Source organism: Pipra filicauda, unplaced genomic scaffold (assembly GCF_003945595.2).
Source record: "Pipra filicauda isolate LSUMZ 115617 unplaced genomic scaffold, ASM394559v2 scaffold348_size1222971_pilon, whole genome shotgun sequence".
Lineage (NCBI taxonomy): Eukaryota > Metazoa > Chordata > Aves > Passeriformes > Pipridae > Pipra > Pipra filicauda.
In genome coordinates this window covers 364,009-386,625 of record NW_024104474.1, presented here as the reverse complement: position 1 = coordinate 386,625, position 22,617 = coordinate 364,009, and positions in this window count along the sequence as shown.

Here is a 22,617-nt window from a genome sequence, read left to right as displayed (position 1 = left end):
GATACTTAATCACATGAACTTAAACTCAGTCTAACAGGAATGAAAGTCTAGCACGACTACTTTTTATCTCCACTTGATCACCACATCAGTTTGAGAAGAGGGACTATTTCCCCTTTGTGTAGTCACTGTGGGTTTCAAATACTGCTGCACAAATAATGGAATAGAGGCCATGGCCTGAAACAACACAGTCTTTGCAGGAGGGGCTGAGATACAAGTGTGATATATAAATAATTGTGATTCGTGAAACAAATGGGTGATTACATAAAAATAAAACAAAGGGACTGTAAAACTTAATTAAACCCCCATAAAGAAATAAAACAGACCCTTACAAGGTCAAGAGGCCTAAAACCTCCTTACTATCCTAAGAATAAAATATAGTAGAACTTTAAATCTTTAGGTGCCTGTTCGTCCAAGAATGCATGAATTATGACTGGTTGTAGAGATAACCCTTTTAGCTTTAGCTGTAAGAAAACCCATATATTAAATACTTAGCAAAAACCTGTAGAATGTATATGTATATGATATAACTAATATGCATGAAGTAGCTAAGATAAATACTAAATGTACCCTGTAGTAGGTGTGCAGATTTGGGAAACTGGTCCCCATTTCTGTCACCCAGCCGGCTGCTTGCTTTTTCCATAAAATAAACTGTTATTCAAAAACTTATAGAAACTCGAGACTTTGTTTATCACATAAGGCACAAGGCATAGAACTGGTTAAGAAACCAGTACAAATCAGGATGTGTGTGCATCCAACACCAAAGTGATCTATCAGGAGTAAGATAGCCCTAGATCCATTGTGTATTAGAGCTTCCTTCACCAAATACCCCAGAGGTGTGTGCTAACACCACTGCTATGGACATCACGGGCAATTAAGACACAAGTGCAAAGCTTACCCCTTTATCTGATAAAGGAGTGCTTCAAAGCAGCACAAAGGTACCACGTATTTCAATATAACAAAGATCCCTCCAGCCGTTTATTTAATAAAAAACTCCCTTCTCTCATTTAACATTGTGCTTAGACATGAATTTGCAACCATCAATCTGCATGTTATCTACTGTTTTGCACGGCTTCCATTTCATCAGTGTCAAGATACCAACTTACAATATCAAGTTTTTCAGTACAAATGTGGCTCCTTGTCTTCAAATGAAGAGGAGAAAAAACAGGCAACAAATGCACAACTACACTAACAGAATAGCTTGAATACAGCAATTGGCTCTAAAATTCCAGCACCCTAAATACATTCACTTTGACTTCTTGATAATGGCAATACACAGAACAGAAATTGTCTCATGGCTTTCAAAGTAAAATAGATGCATGCTGACAAGGCACATTTTAAAATAATTCTTCAAAAGATCTCAACACAGGAGTGTACTTGCATGAACCAGAAAGGTAGAAGCAATTTGAGGGAGCAAACTCTATAAAGGAACCAAATAATTTAGCATAATGAATTTAATTATTTGGGCATTTAATCCTCCCTATTCAATATCTAACAGCCCACCAGATTTCCCTTCCAAAGGGAAAACTGGGATTCCAGGAATGCTACAGGACTTTCCACCTCTCATCTCCTTCATTAACATGCCTCTGGCTGGTCTGCTCTGGAAACACAAATGCAACCATCATTTCCGACTGAATGATTCATCCCTGAGCTTTCTATTCTGGCATCTCCTTATGGCTCCTGATATTTCAGCTACAGCTCAACAAGGCAAAAACGGAAATCCTGACCTTCCCACTCAAGTCAAGTCTTTTCCTAGTCATGCACAGCAATACTCTGCTCCCTGTCACTAAAAGTCATCACCTGTCACTGCCAGCTCTTTCCCTCCCATCCAGCATCCAGTTAAGCCTCAGTTATTGCTCTTGCTACATTTCAGGGTGAATTTTCCTGTCCATCCAGGCACCGAGGACTTACAGCCACTATTTTCATCACAGCACATCTATACAACTGCAACCAACACGTTCGACGTGATCTAGAGAAACACCTCCTTGGTTCACTTCACTGACAGCTCTCCTCATGCTTTCCCTTATTCATCAGGATCTTATACATCAGCTCTTCTCAAGAGGCAGCTATTTTTCAATGCCAGTGTGTACAGTGTAAACACAGACACTGAGGTCAAGGCATGACAACCTTCACTGGTTACAGCTGCTGTGAGCCAACTACTGTGTCACCATCACACACACACACAATAAATAATTCAAGTCACTGCATTCAGAGAGGAAGAAGTAGCAGAAGCTAAGACTGGTGGGCAGAGTTCATATATCACACAAAGAAAGGATGGGATGGAGGGGGAACAAATGGCTGTGCTGAAGCAACAATATGTCTGTAAGGAGCAAGGACATAACAGGTCCCAAAGAAAGCAGGCAGCCCAAAAGAGCAGGTGTTTCTTACAAAAGGGAGGCAGCAGGCAAAGAAAACATAAGAGAGTGGCTACACAGAAAAAGTCAAGACAGGTGATGGTTCCATGTTTGCTGTGAATCTCTCCTTTCGTGGCATCTTCCCAGGTAAGTGATTTTTAAGCCCAAACCCTACTGGACAGTGATGGGAGCAACAAAAATTTCATGTGAAAAAGTCCGCCAGGGTGAAAGGATGCTCAGGTCAGAGACAAGCTGCACAGGACAAAACAACACCTCTGACCTGTGCAAAATCAACAGGAATCCTTTGAATAATTAAGTCAATGAATGAAGTTTTGGTTCAGAGGAAAGGACAGAGAGGGAGAATAAATAAATTTATAGGTGAAAATGACCTGGAGAGTAAAGGAAGCTGAAACAGACTGAAAACACTGATTTTATCCATTCTTATTGCTAGTGTAATGAACTTCTAGATAACTTGTCTTCTGCAATTATATTTCAAGTCTTGACTGTCATCAATACAAATACAGTAAAAATACATAGTAATTATACAAACTATGTCAGTCTTTATTGTCTTATTAAAATTAAATTTGTTTACTCAATAAGTCTCTCCTTTCAACATAAAGCATGAGGGGACAAAAATCCCGTGGCAACCAAATTAAAATATTAACCCCTTCTTTATATATCTTTTTAAGCCTACGTACAATCCAAAATTCTAGATGTAACAGAAAATACCTGATCCATAGATAATAGTTATTATCCCATTCAAAGTGTTTAATAAAAACGAGATACAAAAATTCTGAAGCAGTTCTACTTCTTATTTAAAATTACATCTTCTACATGTATTCTTTTTAAGCCTTGTTCCAGGTTTCCTAGGGCTTTGATAATTTTCTTCTCTAAAAATATCCCCAAATTCTCTTGCAAGAAATGCTAAATGAAATGCTGCATATCCCTTCTGAAGAAAGCTCTCGCAGAGTACAATTAGAAATGTCAATCTGAAAATGTCAAAATCTCTCAAAAATAAACCTCTTGAAACCGCAGAAATTTGTTTCAGCCTAGTGATCAGAAAGCTTTTCGTCAGGTCAACAGAAAACAGCACACTGTCTGCAGTGAAGCTTTTTGGTTGGATACCTCTACCCTGCCCTAACTGTATTAGAGCCACTCAAATTGTATTCCTTGGTACACAATTAGGTGACCAACAGATCATCAGACAGAATTTGGGCAAATTTAACTCCACCACATGGTGAGGGGAGGCATGTTCTTCCAGTGCCTACATACAGGAGAAAAGAGCTGTGCAGGAATAAAGGACATTATGTTTCATGCAAGTGGTTTGAAATAGCACATTTTGAGTCAGTTCAGCACAGCAAAACACTGCTCTGGGAGCAACAGCAAAGCCCTTCCCTCTGTTTTCTTGACGGGCAATTATCTGACTTTCCTAGCAAGTGATGCCAAAAACTTGGTGCTAGTCTTACAAAACACAGGTGTATTTGGCATTTAGGTATTGAAGAGATGGCTGTGGTTCAGCTGCTCAAGTCTAAACGTTCCTTTCAGAGCCGAGCCCGCAGATTCAGTTCTGTGGGCTTTTTTTTTTTTTCCAGGAAATCAGATTTATTTCCCTAGAAGTACCTCCAGTAGCTGACTACAAATATTTGCATGACTAGGAGATGGATATTGCTTGGGATGGAAGTGAGGAGATAGATCTGTGAATGCCAATCTGCACCAAGGAGTGTTGCTGTTTATGGCCTTTCTTTATTTGAAAAACTGAGGTAGTGAGGCTTGTGCTAATTTGTTAGCTGTGGGAAACACCCAGTGGTCACCCATCACAAATTACCACATCCTACAGGACACTGAACAGTATATTGTAAGAGAGAGATGAAAAGGTCACATATCTGCTCTGCCTTGCATCTTTTGGAGCCAGCTTGCCCCCAAGGTCTTGCATCTGTCACATCCCCCTTGCACTTTAATTAGTAAAAGTTTATAGAGGTGCAGGTAATCTCTTTTTTTCTTTGGTTGGTTTTTGTGTCTTCATTTTTTTGGGGGTTTTTGTTTGTTTTCTTGAACCATCACACCATACACACAAATTCTTTATATGCTCAGGCCAAGTTTGGTTTTCAACTTATGTTTTTGCTTTCAGAGAAGACCAACCTATCTCTTGAACTCCTTGGAGAAAAAATAGAGGTAAAAATTGGACACACTCTGCAACCGCCTCTGTCTACAGAGAAGTGAATGTGTTGGTCCATCATCTCTTTGAGACTTCAGAAGGGGACACCAACTGGCCTGGAAAAACCTTGTTAACATATTTAATGATTAGCTCGAATTTCACTTTCAAGTAGGGGCAGGGAAATTCAGAGGTGAGACAACTTTTGCAGCCAAATGCTAGGAAAACACAAATAAAACCAGGAAGTGATTGACACATTAAAACTAACCACAGATATTTAATCTCCATTGTCTCTTGGTAGAAAGATATTTGCAGAAGCAGTCTTCTCTATAAAAAATACTGAACAGTGGAGCTCAGCATATCCTATGGGAAAATGTGTCCATGTCTTCTCATTATTACCAGGTTAATGCTGACGTATCAGGAACATTAAAGAGGTGAATACTATTTAGGAAAAGTACCTGAATTGATAAACAGTAGAAGACTTTGCTTTTTAATTAGAGACAACTGAGCTAGTCCAACATTTTTCCATGCCTTTTGTGAAGTTTAGTTCAAGGTTAGAACTACTTTACACAGTGAATTTATAAAGTGCAGCACTGACACACTTTTGAACAGGATTCTTGAGTTTCATCTTGGAAAAAAAAGGAAGAGACACAGACTTGAGGACACGAGTGATCTTCACAAGCAATCGAGTATCAGCAGAGCTTATTTGATTGCAATATACATATATTTGGTTTGCTTGGTCACCTCTTGTCTGTTATAAAAGATCAGCTTCTCTGCACGTTACAGAGCAAGGCTGGGGAATAGTTCCAGGTTATGCAGAGCGGTGCACACACAGGCAACCCCAACATGAACTGGAAGCTACTCATCATTCCCCAAGCTCCCAAAACCCTGCTCACAGACAACCTGTGAACAGAAAGGGATGACAATGACTCAACTTCTCGCACATTGCAAATTATCTGCTATTATGAATTACTCCTTCAGGTTCTAAACACCATATTTAATGGTGTGAATCTTCTCACTTCCTTGTTAATAGTGAAGGGCACTGTTGCATTTACATTTCTCTTTGAAGGCTGGTAAAGCAGTTTATGCCAGATCCTCCTGGAAGAGGAAATTGATACACACTCAAAGTTCATTTTTTTTAAGTTACTGTCACTTGTCAAAGAGTTTTATGTCAGAACATATAAAAAGTATCTCAGCTCAGTGCCATGCCTGTGCCAACAGAGGAAAAAAAAAAAATCGCTCCACTCTCTTCCAATAATGTTATTCCACAACCAACAATTACTGTTGAGGCAATAAACTCCTAAATGTAGGTGGAGATAAAATTAACTCATAATCATCACCTCTAGAATAGAGGGGTGAACCCATCCTGGCTGGACAGCAGGTGCCCACCAAAGCCACTCTATCACTGCACTCCTTAACAGAACAGGGGAGAGTAAATAGAACTAAAGGCTCACTGGTCAAGGTACAAGCAAAGAGAGGTCACTCAGCAACTACCATCATTTTACCAGCAAAACATACTTGACTTGGGGAAAATTTGGGTTTCAACAAGTAATACAATCTGTGTTACCAAAAACAGAAGTGGCAAACAACATTCCACACCAAACATCGGACTTTTCATACCCTCCAATTGGATTCCAACGGGGCTCACCTTCAGAATACGCAAAATATTCTGTTGTTATGTCCCCTGAAAGAAGGGGATGGGGAAGGCAAGTCAGCCTGATTGACTGGAACAAAAAAATAACACTACATATAAACTGCTTGCTCTTAAATGTCCACGTTAATAATGTTCATCTTGTCCACCAGATAAGACACTTGACAGTTAACTGCAAGAACGTACAGTGTCAAGAAAAACATAATTAATACACAGTGACAACTTCAGCTGGCTGAATGAAGCAGTTTAATGTTATTTGGTTTATTTTTTATTAGTGCTTGACTGATATCTTGGCCCACTTTCAGGATATTTTTCAGAATACCCCTCTGAAAGCATGTACTAGTAAGTCAAGCCTATACTGAAAAAGATATTCGACTCCAAAGCCCCGAAGACAGGAAGCAAGGGAAGAGGATGAGGTTTAGGTTTCTTATTCTAAAATCTTATTTGTGCCCAAATTACAAATTCATCTTATTTTTACAGATGTTTCCCTCCAAAGAAATAAGTAAAAGAGCTCAGTCACTATCATAAAATAAGATATGCACCTTCATTATCTCCACTCTCTCGAGTTTCTTCTATTTTTAATTTTTTTCAATAAATAGCTTAAATATCATAGGTATAAGACACATGATGACATCTCAACTACAGAACACATCTATTGAAACATTTAAAGTAGTAAATTGAAATAGATTATAATGTAACACATTCTAACCAGAAAAAAAAAAACTTATTCACAATACTATTTAAAATCTGAAAGAGTTCACACAGTGAGGCAAAACCCAAGTATAATGTTGAAGCTTCATTTTGCTGATCTGGTGGGTACAGACATATTGGGAAGAGGGTAATGTAAATTATGGAAGTTCATCTCAGTTTGCAAAAGAAACCATATGTACAGAGAAAAAAACTAAAGAAAATATCATAGCAATAAATATGAACTGGGAGCCTCAAGTTACACAAAATAATGAATGTTGAAGGGCTAAAAAAAATAATTTTTCAAAACGGTACCACCAGCAGAACTGAAAACAAAAAGCAATGTTCTACCACAAAAATAGTCATTTCCAAAATGCTGTCAGTATTACATGGTAACATTTAAACTTCATATTAGCACAGGAAGACACAGTGAAATACCCTTTGTCACCCTCTTCCCTCCAAAATGGAGGGCTGCATTTATACAAGACTAAATGGTTTATTCCAAGAATAACCCTGGAAGATATTTAGAAGCCACTTCAGCAGTGAATACTTTCAAAACATCAGCAACGTGATGATTTCAGCAATTTTTAGAGATTTGGTCAAGAGTTGAGCAGATACCAAAACTGACCTGCAGTGCTGAACTGACCTGCAGTGCTGAACACCATACCAGATACCTGCACCCAAAATCCAGCAGAACAGGATGATCTGAGAGCCAAAGAAATAATGGAATGGTTGATATATAATGATTTAATGTTTTTAACTGAGTTAAGAGGACAAATAAGTTTTGACTCTCTCGTTGCTGCTTAATTTGTCCTTTAGCCAACGTGCTGAGGAGGTATGAGCTGCTAATGAAACACTTACATGGAACTATCTTTACAAAACCAGCGGCCTCGACATCTTTGAGCTGTAGACTGAGTAGCAGTCTGGTATGACAGCAATAAATCTGTGCTGTGCTGTTTCACTGAGCCACCCTTTGGAGAACACTTCTCTAGGGCTCTCTTAACAGCCATCACACGTTTCTGCATCCCCATTACACTCTGGGAGTGAGACAGTAGTGGCTGCTTCACACCAGCCTGAGATGGACACCAGTGTGTGATGCAGCTGCTGTACCGCATTTACTCCCTGTGTGCTTGCACAGTTACAGGGGTTATGGCTGATTTTTTGGAAGAAATTCATTGTATTGTGACCCTCCCTGTTTGTTACAATAAATAAAACACTGCTCCGGTGTCACCTTGGGGGGTTCACACCTTGTGGTGCCTCTGTCGGGGTGTCCGGGGCCACTTTGGGGGGTGGGGGAAAACCCGGACTGGAGTTTCGCTGGAGTGCAGAAAGGGGGGGAAACAGACTGGATTTTTCTGGAGTATGGAATGGGGGGGGAACCCTGACTGGATTTTTCTGGAGTATGGAATGGGGGGGGAACCCTGACTGGATTTTTCTGGAGTATGGAATGGGGGGTGGAAACCCAGACTGGATTTTTCTGGAGTACGGAATTGGGGGAAAACCCAGACTGGATTTTTCTGGAGTATGGAATGGGGGGGGGGGAACCCTGACTGGGTTTTTCTGGAGTGTGGAACGGGGGGAAAAAACCCAGACTGCATTTTTCTGGAGTATGGAACGGGGGAAAACACAGACTGGATTTTTCTAGAGTACAGAATGAGGAAAAACCCAGACTGGATTTAAAAAAAAAAAAAAAAAAATGAAATACTGAACTTGATGATCTCAGAGGTCCTCTCCAACCCAGCTGATTCTGTGATTCTACGAACACATAATTAATTATAGCAGCTACTGCATTTATGGAACTAGACTGTGTTAATATACCCTGTGGTAAAACATTGCGTTCTTCTTGAGCTTTGAGCTATATCCATATGGGGCAAAAGATATTTAAGCACCAGAAATAGCTATACTATCCAATATCAGATATTTAGAGACTTCCAGAAGGAGTCTGCAATGATTCCAAATGAGCTTTTGAGTAAAACAGATGCCTTCAAATTATACAAGCCTTAGGATGGTACATTCTCACAAGCTCCCAGTACAACAGCAAAGCAGAAATCATTAAGCACATGTGTTGCTGGACAAAGGGCCTCCCTCAACCCCAGGTTCCTTCCTGCTTTCCTCAACATCCTCAACATCCAGAGGACAAAGCCAAATAGTTTGGGATGCATCACTAACATGGTTTCCTCTAAAGTGTATTTAGGGATGAAAATTATCCTGTTTTAATATGAATTAAAGACTCACTCCCATCAAGCTTTGATATTTTTTTTTTTACCATTCTATAGAAACATCTTTATATGAAGTATGCAGTCACTATAATTGTATGTAGAGCCTTATTTCCTCTCAAGCAACTTTGTAATTAATGCCATTTTATTTTATTTCACTGACATTAGGACCAAAGATGACTGTTAAATCAATCAAAGTTTGTGGTGAGGGGGCTGACACACTGGCACAGGATGCCCAGAGAAGCTGTGGATGCCCCACCCCTGGAAGTGTTCAAAGGCCAGGCTGGATGGAGCTCTGAGTGACAGGGTGTAGTGACAGGTATCACTGTCCGTGGCAGAGGGGTTGGAACAAGATGATCTTTAAGGTCCTTTTCAACTCAAACCATTCCATGATTCTGTGACATTCTGTCTTTGTAAAATTGAGCTATCACTCATTTCTATCACCCACAAAACTATTAAAAAAAACCCAAACAAACCAAAACCAAAAAACCCCAAACTTCTAGCTGCATATTTCTGATTCAGAACACAACAGAAACATCCTGATGCTCTTACCAAGGGTGCTGATATCACCTAAGTGGTCTGCCAAAAGGAGCCATCAGAAAGGCATATATTTGAGCTGTGCTGGAGAAAGGGGTCGGTGTCACTCGTATTGTTTGAAATGTAAAAGCAGTTTGAAAAAAAGGATTCAATTAGCTCATGCCTTCACTGTGAGTAGGAGGTCTCATTGGGGTTGTCAGAGGAAATGCTATTTAATCAACACAATGTCACTCAAGCGCTTGTCAAACCTACTGCAATTTTTCAAAATCCAAAATGTTTCATACAATAATTGATGAAAAATTATATGTAGAGATCTGGCCACTTTAAAATAAATTACAGTATTTGAGCCTTTTCTAGAAGTTTCTGGCAGGAGATATTGTTCCCAGGTTTATTTTAAAAGCCTCCATTTCTACAATATGGAAGAAATGTTTAATATCCCTCTGCCCAAGTATGATTTGGACCATCTACAAGAACATTTAATTACATAATTATGAAATTACACGAGACAAGTATTAATTTAAGCTGTACCATTTTCTCCCTGAGTTGTCTTATAGCGAGTATTCATTGTCCAGGAACAGGCTGCCCCTCGGAAGAGTGTTCCTCCTGGGGAAAGAACACCTGCTGCTGCACCCCACCTCAGAGATTAATCAGCTTTATGTTAGGCCATTTTAGCAGCACTGCCTGGTGCCCAGAAGGATTCGACCAGGATTAGAGTTAAAAGGCTCTAGAGAAGAGAACACAAGATCCATTATGAACAAGGTTCAGGGGAAACGGCAAGAAGTCAGTTCAGAGCTGTAGTTTAGTCTCAAGACCAGCTGCTGACTTGGCTTTGATGCTTGAGGAAGGTCAGCCTAGAAACCCCAGGACTGCCTCCACACTGCTGTGCTGCCCTCCTGGGTGACTGCACGGTGAAAAATCTCTGAAAGGGCCAGAGCAGGCACTTGGAGACAGTAGTGGGCCAAGCACCACATGAAAATCTTGTAGAATTCCATCTTCCCATTCTAATTCTGGGAATTAGAAGCTCTGTAGATTTATCTGGCACAGCCTCCAGTTTTATCAATTTACTACCTCTATCCACATGTCCAGGAAATTTCTCTTAGGTAACAGAAAAGTAATTTTTTTTTTTTTTATGAAGTGAAGGTCTAGGCAGTGAAGCAAACCAACAGTATTCAATAACTCCTAACTACTGCCCTTTGGAAACACCATGTTTTTGTACCACACAGGGATGTAGATTAGAAAGGCTGAACTACAGGGAGTGGTGTGGTGGGGTACTCCAAGCCTGATGATATGAAGGACTAAAACCTCTGCATCAGCCTTCCCCAACAAAGAGCAAGTTCACTTGAGATGAGGGTCAGGTCACAGGCACATTCTTCTGGCTTATGCAGAACTACAGAAAAAATATGATGGATGAAACAGCTTCATAAGCATTCGTGAGCTCCAGCAGGAGCTCTCAGCACAGATAAAGCTCTACAAGTTCCAAAGGAATTATTCATAAGAGGAACAGACATTCCTACAGCAGTAGATGAACAAACCACTAGACCCAAATCAAACGCTGAAGACTTCTTGCTTTTGAGCTTGATATACTGATTACCAGCTCCCCCTAACTGAGGAGGATTTACAGTGACTTGGCAAACAGCATTAGGAGACTAGAGGCAAACTGATATTTATATAATCTGGAACAGAAAAAACTTACAGTGTTGGCAATATTGCAGTAAGGCCCTACTCAAAGCAACAAGTAGTTTACCGAAAAAAGCTTAGTTTGATTAATAAATCTTTGGAACTATTGTGTCATAAGTCTTTGCTGCCTTCCAGTAAGCTCAGGTTATAAAAGGTGTTTCTGAGAAATCTAACTTAATTTTTCTTAGCTTTGGAGAGTAACATTCTGGAGAAAGGCTTTTGAAATCACTGGGTGTTTTGCAGCTACTGCCAGAATTGGCCAAGGAATGAAGACGGTCTCCTTTAACCATATTGAGCTATAAACTGTTATTAAGGCAGCGTGTCCTTCTGCAAAGCATGATTCAAAATTACACACCTGTATTATATACATACATTCAATGAAGAAATTCTAACTATGCATCTACACATTTAGCACCACCTGACAAAAATGCAGCTTTATTATTTGTAAAGAAAAGTACACTTTATCACTAATTTGGCTCAGAGCCATCCCCAGTATCAATACAGACTGCAGGATGCACAGATCAAGAGCAGCCCTGTTGAGCAGGACTTAGGGATACTGCTGGACAGAAAAAATTTGGAAATGGGGCAGTAACGCACATTTGCAGCACAAAAAGCTGATCTTATCCTGGGCTGCATAAAAAGAGTGGCCAGCAGGTCAAGGGAGGTGGTTCTGCTCTACTCCACTCTCATGAGACCCCTCCAACTCTGGGGTCCCCAATACTAGACAGATAAGGACCTGTGAGAGAAGTTCCAGAGGAGGGAGAAAAACTACTGGAGGGCTGGAACATCTCTCCTATGAGGAAACACAGATTTTGGGATGTTCACTCCGGAGAAGAGATGGCACCTTACTGCAGAGAAGAGAACTTACTGCAACTTCTCAATAAATAAGAGGGAATAGGGGACTTATAAGTAAAATGAGAGGGACATTTTCCCAAAGCCTGTAGTGTCAGGACAAAGGGTAATAGTTTTAGACTAGATTATATCCAAACTAGATTGCTGTAAGGAAGCCTTTTTTTTGTGTTAACACACACAATGAGGGTGGTGAGGCCCTGGCACAGGCTACCCAGAGAAGCTGTGGATGCCCCACCCCTGGAAGTGTCCAAGGCCAGGCTGGATGGGGCTTTGAACAACCCAGTCTAGTAGAAGGTGTCCTTGAACACAGCAGAGGGGTTGGAACAAGATGATTTTTAAGGTTCCTACCAACCCAAACCATTCTAGGATTCCATGAACCATCCAACAGTTGACCAGTATATCTCTAATTTTCAACCAAAAAACCAATACCAGAGATAGTTTTGGGCTGGCGTTTTTAGGGGTTTTTCCCCCTTCAAAGTTCATTAAATCCCAGATACTTTGCACAAGCAGCAGACAAAGAAGTAGTTAGTTCTAAAAGTGCCTACAGCATTTTACATCGTACAACTGGACAACCAAACACGCTGAGCTTCACTCTCTCAAACATCATCAATGGAAGTACTTGAAAGCTCAGAATATTGAGACTGCTTTGGTTGGTGTCTTTGTTGTGACAATAAACACTTTGAGATTCACTTCTTCAATCTGTCACCAGAGAACTACTCTTATGTAACACATGTGCTATATAATAAATACATACATTTTAGTTAAAAGCCTGAAAACTCTGGGTTCTCTGCAAGTCTGAAGCATTTGTGGGATAAAACAATGATTAAAAGCCTAAATAGCACATTTAAATGCCTGGCTATTGCCACATCTAACCTCTGCATGTTCACAGCTGATCTACACAACTTATATAAATAGACTTCTGCCTCCACTAAGAGTCACCATTTAAATGGACTTTGTTCCACACATACCACTAACTCTGGAGTCCATTCCACAGATACGGGACTACAGTTTTATTTCAAGGGCTTTTTCCTCATTGTCAGGTTTCCCATACACCATTGGAAACAATGAGCATTTGAATTAGCAATCACCACGGTTATGCTTTTGCTTCTTTATGGTTGTTTGCCACCGTGTTTCAAAGAAGCTCAAATGTAACTTTGAGAATTTAATACAGCCTATTTTTAGTAAGTGCAAGAGGTCCAATGGCAATTTTTTTTTCATTTTACAGTTTGTATAAGATGGGCATTCACATTTAATCATATCCAATGATTACCTCAATGAATACAAATGTGTTACATTATCTTTAAATAAATGAATGCCAATATGTTTCAGGGTAACAGAAGTAATTGCATATTGATAACAGTCATTATCATAAGTCATGGTTGCTGGCAGAAAATCCACTTGTATTTTTTAATAAGGTGCAATATTATGGTCTATTTTGAGATGATAGCTTTCTATTTCCCCATACATAATGCAGTATCACTTCAATATAACTGGTAGACGCTGGAAATAGATAAAAATTCAGAACGCAAACCTGCAAACTGTAAGATTTTAGTCTTTTGAAACTAGGCTGGATAGTCCAAGCACCTCAGCAAAAGTGATATGAGGGAATCATTATCTCTTGTCAGGCTGGTGTACCTTCCATTCCATTCACCACGGCAGGTAACAACCAGCACATAATCCCAAATTGATACAACCAGATATTTCAGATTTTTGCATAGCAGCTTACTGCAGTTTACAAAGTAATCTGAAAGACACTTGAGAAAGGAACATCTCTCCCTCATTTTTAAGAGGCACAAAACTTTAAATGTAACTCAGACACTCTGGATGGATCTGCTAAAAGAGAGCAAGGAAGTTATAACACCCAATATCAAGACTGGAGGTTTTTGTTCTGCACTGCTGCTCTATTTTATTACTTTAAAACAAGCAGACAACTGCAGAGCTCTGCAGTGTGGACAGAATATCTCCTGGAAACTCAGGTTGGAGATAGATGCTTTTTTGAAAAGCTGGCACACAACTGAGGGGTCTTATCTGAGGTTTTAATGTGAGTCTATAGTGTGTGGATCAGCAAGGTCACGGCAAGATCAAAGCTGAGTGACTCTACCCCCTACTTGGCAGCTGTGAGGCCATACCTGGAATCTCTGCCTAGTTCTGAGTTTCTACACACAAAAAGTGCCAATAATTGGCCCTCAGTGGAGGCAAAAACAGAGTGTATCTTGAACTTCCCAATGAAGCAGAGGCTTGAGCTCAAGAAGGGTAGAAAGAGCCTGAAGATACAGGTTTTTATTCACCCTGGAGAACAGGAGGCTTCTAAGAGATGGGTGTTGCTGCTGTCCTCAGCAGCCTAAAGCACAACTATAGAAGGACACCACTCTACTCCTCCCCAAGACAGTCAGTGAAAGGATAAGCAGCAACAAACACTGCCTTCAGCAAAGGAGATTCCAATTGCACACAGAAACTGGAGAATTTTACACCAGGAGGGGATAGACCCTAGCACCTCCTGCCCAGAGAGGAATCACCACCACTGCAGATTTCCAGAACTCAAACAGACTGGGCCTGGCTAGGGCAGAGCTAGTTTTCTTCACAGCAGCTCATACAGTGCTTTTGTTGCCTAAAAGCAGCACTTAAAAGAATATTTAAGACTCAATTTGCGAGTTTTAGAAGTCAGGCATTCCTTTATTATGATGTGCTGTGTGGTCACAGCACACCGGGTGCCCTGGGAATCAGTTCACCAACGTGCACACCAAGGCCTTTTCACTACAGCTCATGTGTCAGCATTACATGATTATTCATTTTTTGTTCCCTGCATTCCTATTACATATTCATGACACTTCCCAATGCTTATTAGCATATATACATATTCTTGTAAGGTCTCCAAGGCTCTTCATCGGTCTTCTCTGTCTGAAGCCCCTCCCCCTCCCCCTCCCCCCCCCCAGTTCTAAGTGACCACTTTGTAAACTTTAAGACAATGCACATGGTTAAAAAGTAAGTGGGTGTTGCCTTGTTTCTTTAAATCACTTGGCTCAGTTATCTCTGGTTTCTGGGTTGTAAATACTATCAGTTCTTGTTACATCTCTAAACCTGGACACCACTCTGGTTTAGATTTTTGACTCAAACACTTCTGGCAAAAAGTAACATCATAGTTTTTGCTGAGTAGTAAAACCTTTTGTTTGTCACTCTGCCTCACAAGTGACCAGACCAGAGGGTGTGCTGGGAGGGGACACAAAGCATATTTATATGCATTAAATATCTTGCTTTATTCCCTTCTATTTTTCCCCTTATGACACTCACAGAAGGATTTGTGTGAGAGATTCAGAAGGAACACAGCTGAACAGACCAGCCAGTGTGCTGTGTTGTCCCTTGGGAATACACTGGCACAGACCAAGTCCCATCTCCTGAGGAACACCCACCCAAGCGCTGCAGGGAGACCCTCGCTGATAATTACAAATGATTTCACACTATAAGGACACAGTAACACTATTTTGTAGCATAGTTGTGTCACTTTATTGTAGTCCAGTGCAGGGAAAAGGAAAGTATCGGCTCTAACTTTGCTTAGTCATAAAATGCTCTGGCACCAAGAGCTGGAGTGGCCAGTGAGCAAAGTCATCGTAAAAGCTTTCTCCTCATGAGAGGAGTGGAGTCTTTGGGGGGTGAACAACCCCTGTGTTCTCCTCAACTCCTCTGTGGTGAAGTGTATTTAAATCTACATTTGTTTCTATGTGATCATTCTGTCAAAACCTCAAACCTGAAGCTTCCTATTCAGCATCCAAAGCCCGCCATTTTAAAAAAAGCCAACTATTTTTAAGTATAAGTAAGAAAATGCCTCAAAGACATGTCCTGCAAGGTCAGCACTGCCCGGCACACCCTGAGTCCTCAGCCAGGCAGGCACGAGTGTGGGAAAAATCCCTCTTAGTTTTAGAAAGGTGGCATAAGCTCAGGGAACAAAGAAGAATTTATTTAGCACGCCGGGTCCTTCCCCCACTGAGTTTTCAGGGAGAAAGACCCCTTGGCTTTACATCTCATTCATTTTCCAGTTTTACAAAATCCCACCCTTTTTCAGATAAGTTTAATATATTCATTTTTACCTAAAAAGGTTTCTTTTCTCTAAAAGGGGCTTTCCTTTTATTCTGATTGACTGCAAGGTGTCCTCTGTCAAGGATAATTAATCACCTTTGTTCTCAGCCCACAGAGAGAGAAGAACCCCTTTTGTACAAAAACGGCCCCAAAAGATTTTTAAGAACTCTTGCATGTCCCTTATCCGGCCGAAAAAGACCCTGACACTCAAGTCCAGCATTTTTGAACTTGGATATCTCACAACTTCGCGATACGCCTATAAAAAAAAATTCTATTTTTGTTTCTCATACGGGTACCGTGGGCACTCAACAGCGGTAAGACAGGCCCCTATACCGCACCCCACCAGCTACTCGAGGCACACACACAGGTGGGGTTTTCTATTTTTATGGGACTTTTTTTGTTGTTGTTGTCGTTGGCTTTTTCCCCCCTAGTTTTTTTTTTTTTTTGATTTGTCGTTTCACCTTCGGCCCGGCCGGCCCCGCTGCGCGCTCAGCGCCCGGCCGGGCTGTTGCCCGGCAACCGCGATCCGCCCAGCAACCAGGACCCGGCGCCCCCGCAGCGGCGGACCAATGGCAGCGGCGCCCCCGCAGCGGCGGACCAATGGCAGCGGCGCCCCCGCAGCGGCGGACCAATGGCAGCGGCGCCCCCGCAGCGGCGGACCAATGGCAGCGGCGCCCCCGCAGCGGCGGACCAATGGCAGCGGCGCCCCCGCAGCGGCGGACCAATGGCAGCGGCGCCCCCGCAGCGGCGGACCAATGGCAGCGGCGGGAGCGTCGCGAGGGGCAGAGGCGGCGCCATGGCCGCGCCGCCCTCAGCACAGACACACCTGCAGAGCTGCCCCGTTACCCTCCCCATCCCCATCAGCAACGCCCCGGTGCTGGAAACGACACAACTTCCCTAATATTCTATAATTAATTGGTTTAGTTAATCACAAGCAGTATCATTTTCCACTGTTACCAGGTTTTCCCCCAAGCGGCTGTTGTTAAAACACAGTTGGTTGGGAGGGCAGGGGGGGAAAAAAAAAAGAAAAACACTGAAACTTTTAAGTTTTGCTAAACCAACCTTGATATGCTTCGGTGCACAAAGCCTTGGGGAAAGAGATATATTTCTGAGAACCGGACAGCAGCAATACAGAATTCATAGACTACAAGGACATTTTGCAGAAACCAGAGAATACACTAAAGAAGAAACTAATCAAGACAATTTTACAATTGTACAGAAACCCCTTCTACCTGGGAAAAAAGATAATAAAAAGACTGAAAATGTGGACTAAGCACAAGAAGCAAGAAATCAGTAATCAATAACCAATAGGAGCCAGAATACTAATTGATAAAGAGAATTATGTAATTTATAGCCAGCGAACGTTAATTTTTTTGCTAAAAATGCATCAATAGCAAAAAGTTTTGAAAGTGAGTGTGCATGCTTGGGGAGCGACCCCCCACACACCCAGTGCCCTGAACAAAGAAACACCTGCTTTCTTACACCAAAAATAGCACATTACAGAGTTTGATTTATCTCCACGTTTTCAGCAACAACAGGGCACCACCACGAGTTAAGAGCCACAGCAAAGCCCTTACCTTCTTCCAGGCTGAGCCACTGGTATTCCCTCCCGGAGGGACTGGATGCTCCTGCCTTCCCCACGGCTGCTCCTGCTGGTCTGAGGTGTGGGCAGGGCAGCCCCCCAGCCCAGGTGGGCAGGATCAAACCCACCCTCCTCTGCAGCAGCAGCTTTATGGGCACAGTTAATTGGGGCCGGCTGTGCTGCTGCAGCAGCACCTGGACGTGAGCATCGTTAATTGGGTGCAATCAATCCAAGGCATGTGGTGGGAGAACCTTCTGGAAGGGCCAGAAGGGCTTGGGGGGCCTCAGCATCAAGCTGGGGGGTCCCCAGGGCGTTGGCTCTGTAAATTAGGGCTCATCTGAGGGCCCTGCTGCCTTGGAAGGCATGTCAGATGTTGGGGCTTCAGAATGGTTCTGGATCAGTGTGATACCAAGGAAAGTCACCCCTTCCCCTGTGCCTTTCTTGTCCTTCCCAGAAACTATATCTTCCTGAGCGTACCAGGAGTCTTGTAAAGCCTCTGTGATCCACCACAGACCCAAATTCTCCCCAGTTCCACGTGTAAGATGTGGGAAACACTCCTCTGTTGCTTGTGTACCTGACATCCACCTAAAGATACAGCTCCTGCCAGGGAATAACGGTCAACAAAGACATGTCCTTCTGGGACCAGTTGTGACTGAGCACAAGCACTTTAAAACAGATCTCACTATTCACATACTACTTATTTTTAATGGTAGAGGTCTGCCAGTGTTGGTATTAGTGCAAGTGTAGTGTAAAGTCCACTTGAAAGTGGGCATGTAAAAATACTGAATTTGTAATATTTTACTGCCACACAAAAGGCACCTGGTTTGGACAGGGCACATTTTTGCTGTGAGTAAGCATTTCTATGAATTTCAATACACAGTTTCCCACAGAGTGAAATTTTTACAGCGAGTTGCACATTTCTGAGCTGCTTATGTGTGTGTGCTTAGCTAGCAGTTTTATGAGCAGCCCAGTTGTGGTTGCTGTCAGGTGTCTTTTTCTGCTGTGTGCTCTTCTTTAACTTCCCAGCAAGTATAAAGGTTGTTCTTAGGAGAAAATCACCTTTCCACTGAGAATTAATCTTTTTTGGTGTGCTCTCTATTTCTGGCTTCCACTGTTCTGCTGCTGTCAATATCCAGGTTCTGTACAAGGTGACTGGAAAATTGAGTGCCCCTTCCTTTCCTCCTTTTTAGTAATAAACGATCTACAAATATAATTATTTGTTTATGCTTTTGTATATTTTTTGGTGAATTATTTTTGCCTTTTATATGACTACTCTTCTCCAATTTCAGGCTGAAATAGAGCCACACTGTTAAAACTATCCAACGGGGACCAAAGAAGTCAATACTTGTCCACTTATATAGATAATTTCCTAGCATTTTCAGGGTCCCCAAGATTTAAAAGGATTCTCAGTTGACTGTAGCAGCTCTGAAATTGGACTATGTTCTCATGGATAGTTCAGTGAAGGTCTCTGCTTAATGAAAGCAAAAAAGGGGAATGATACTAACATTGATAGTATTTATAATGCATTTAGGTACAGGGGTAAAGTTGTCCTCAATATTGATCAGTATAGGAAAAGCTATGTGACAAAAGGGAATTAAGGCAGAAAAGGCTATAATTTAAAAAGAAACTTGGAAGATGGTGTTGTTAACGTTCAACAGGAGACACAGAAGGCAATATTTTAAAAATAAAAATGTTTGAAATATTTCCATGTATCTCATAATGCTACAGATTTTCCCTCTGTCCCTGTACTTATATATAGAAACTATATTATAATGTGAATCATCAAAATAAAATAAATCCTAATGGGGAGATGGGGGTGGTACAAATAGCAATAATAATGAATTTTCTTCATGGAGGGCTGGTAACTCTGTTACTGAGTGATGTAAATGAGATCAGAATTTAGTCCAAGGTTCTGTTCTCCATTTCTAAACCAGTTACCTCCCACTGTGGCAGATGTGAATACATATGGGAGAAAGAACAGAACAGATCAGATCCATCTAGTGGGAGGACAGGAACAATGTACATATTGCTCTATTATATGTACCCACAAAGCAAAGTTGGAATTTTCTCATGGAACAGGAACATATGCACATGTTTCATATATGATAGACTTGCACTTTTAATAAGCATTACATTTAAAATCATGTAAAGTGATATCACATGAAGATATGATAAAGGAACATCAGAAGTTATGTCACCAGCTATTCTTTAAATCAACACATTCTACTGTATCAGCTTTACAGCTAATGTTAACTTGAGTATTTTTCTATGTTTGAGCTTGCAGTCCTTTAAATATACCTGACAGGAACTGAAGTATTTCTAGTAAGAAATAGGGCAAAGTGGAACTTTTTTATTTCTAATTCTTCACCCTTGCCCTGTCTGTAATCTCACTCTAAATAGTATTTTTTTATTCTTTACAGCGATCGGTGTCTTGGAAGGCATTTGCCAAAGTGAGTCTGTGATAACCATTCATTGTGATGGGATTTTGTGGATCTTTCTGTCAAACAGTAAAAAGTTAGCTTTACAACAAAAGAGCTTGAAGTCATGATAGAACATCATCCAGAAAGTTTCTGAATTGTTAAAATATGTGAATTATGCAAAACTAAGTCTTGCCTGAAGGGTGAGAGACAAGAAGCCTTAAAGTAAGTTGACACAGCTTGTGGAGTGACAGACAGACCTTGTTCTTGTGTGGTTTTTAAAATGGTAGGAAATTCCAAAGTGAAAAGCTTAGTTAAACTGAAAATCACACAGCTCCACGAATCTGAAGGAAATATATCCTGGGATGATTCCTTTGCTGGTGTGAATGTCCAGCAGCTTGGCACATGAGAGTCATCCCTGTCTGGTCAAAAGTTTAATGTGACAGGGGCTTCATGAACACTTTCACCAAGTTTTCCAAGATTTTTACATATCTACACAAAGCAGAAACAGTAATTCAGCTGCTGAATTGTTTTCTCTCTCTGTTCTATTTTACTGCAGCAAAAAGCTCAAAAGTAGTCTAAACCCAGAAACAGAGAGGAGGCAAAAAAAGAAAAACAGAAAATGTAACTAAATCAGGAGCATCTCAGTTCTATGGAAATGAGACTATTTTTTGGAGATGCCTCCAGTCCCTCATGCATATGGTAAATTATTTATTAACAAGACCTGGTATAAAAATCATGTAAAAAAAAAAAAAGATAAAATTAAGATCATGGTAATCAGCTATCAAATGTTCACTATCTAGATTTTAGTGGAATTCTTTTTATATATAATATTAAATGCCTAACAATGGTTGGGTTCAACCATATCTACTTAGGACTAATTTTTTTTTTCAAGACCCATCATAATAAATTCTTAGGAGTCCTGGATTAAATGTCCATATGTCATATTGCTGTACTGGTTGGAATCAGCTGCTATTATTTGCTCAGAAGCCTGTCAATACTCTTCAGGGTTCTTAATACCACCTAAATTTAAATTCTTACCTTACCCTCTCTACATTATTTATGCTGTCCAGAGGAAAAGACTCTTCATAGCAAGAACTTTGTTTAACATTGTGGATTGCCTACTGCAATGTCCTTTCCCTATTAGTCATATGCTAAACTGAGGGGAAATATTCTTCTAATTTAGATATTTTAGCTAGTTGCCAAATGGCAAGAAGGATAAATATCCTAATTTCTCTTCTTTTTAAATACTTCCCTCAGGATCTCATTTGATCTTAGGGGTAATTTACTATTTTAAAAGCAGCAGGACTGAGCCTTTAGCAAAAAAATGAAAGCAAAGTTACGGAGAAAAAGAATATGAGAAGGAATAAAAAATTAAGATGGCAAATAATTTAGCCATTTTTCTATGTTTGCATTTCAACCACTTCTTATAGCTAATTAAATCAGGACTTTTGGTTCTATTTATTGTCTTGAAACAAATTTCTGAAACAAATTTTTTAGACTGTAACAAAAAATGTGCATTTCATCCTGAAATCATGGATCAAGTTAAAATAGAAGTCAGTGAGGGTAACTACAACAAAAAACAATCCACTCTAAAGATACCAATTTGTGCCTTTTTAATTCACTTGGTAAAGAAAATTAGAAATGTTTGAACTTACTTGGTTCAAACAAAAAGTGTTGCTTTGCTTTTTGCCATTTCTGAGATTCAGAAGTATCTAAATCTCACCTCAGGTCTCTTCCAGTCCATTTCTTCATTATTTCTTGTAGCTTTTCCAGTTTCTAATTTTCTACATAAAATGAAGATTTAACATAAAGAACATAAAGTGAAGATTTAAATACAGTAAGTGCAGACAGCAAGCACAAATTCTTAACAATAAGGGTAATGGACCATTCAAACAGGCTCCAGTTTCCTGTGAACTATTCATATCTTTGCCTTCTAGGCAGTGCTGGAAGATGTGTGTTATGACAATTGTGACTATTAAAAAAACCCCATAAATTAGGCTGTCCAATTAGGGTGTTTGAGACTTCTAACACAGAGGTATCAGGGTGAACATGGAATCCTGTGCTTTACTAAAAGATAGACAAGATGATCTCTATGTCTTCTCTGCAGGTACTTGATTTTTTAAAGTCATCAAAGCAAATGTTTCAGTCATAAGAAACTGCTAAAAGTTAGAGTTTGCAATGCAAGATCCAGTACTGCCTTCTACATCAGCAAAACACATCTATTATTGAAATGTATGTATGTTAAGTATATTATGTATATTAGTGCATGTGAGTGTTACCCACACTACTGCTCTGTAGATTGAACCTCATGTTTGCAAATCCCATTACTGGTGGAGTTCATAATCCCAAAATCACCAAGCACCAGGAAGCCTTGCAGCAGACTAACAGGACAAGGCACCATTGCAGAAATAAATAAATATA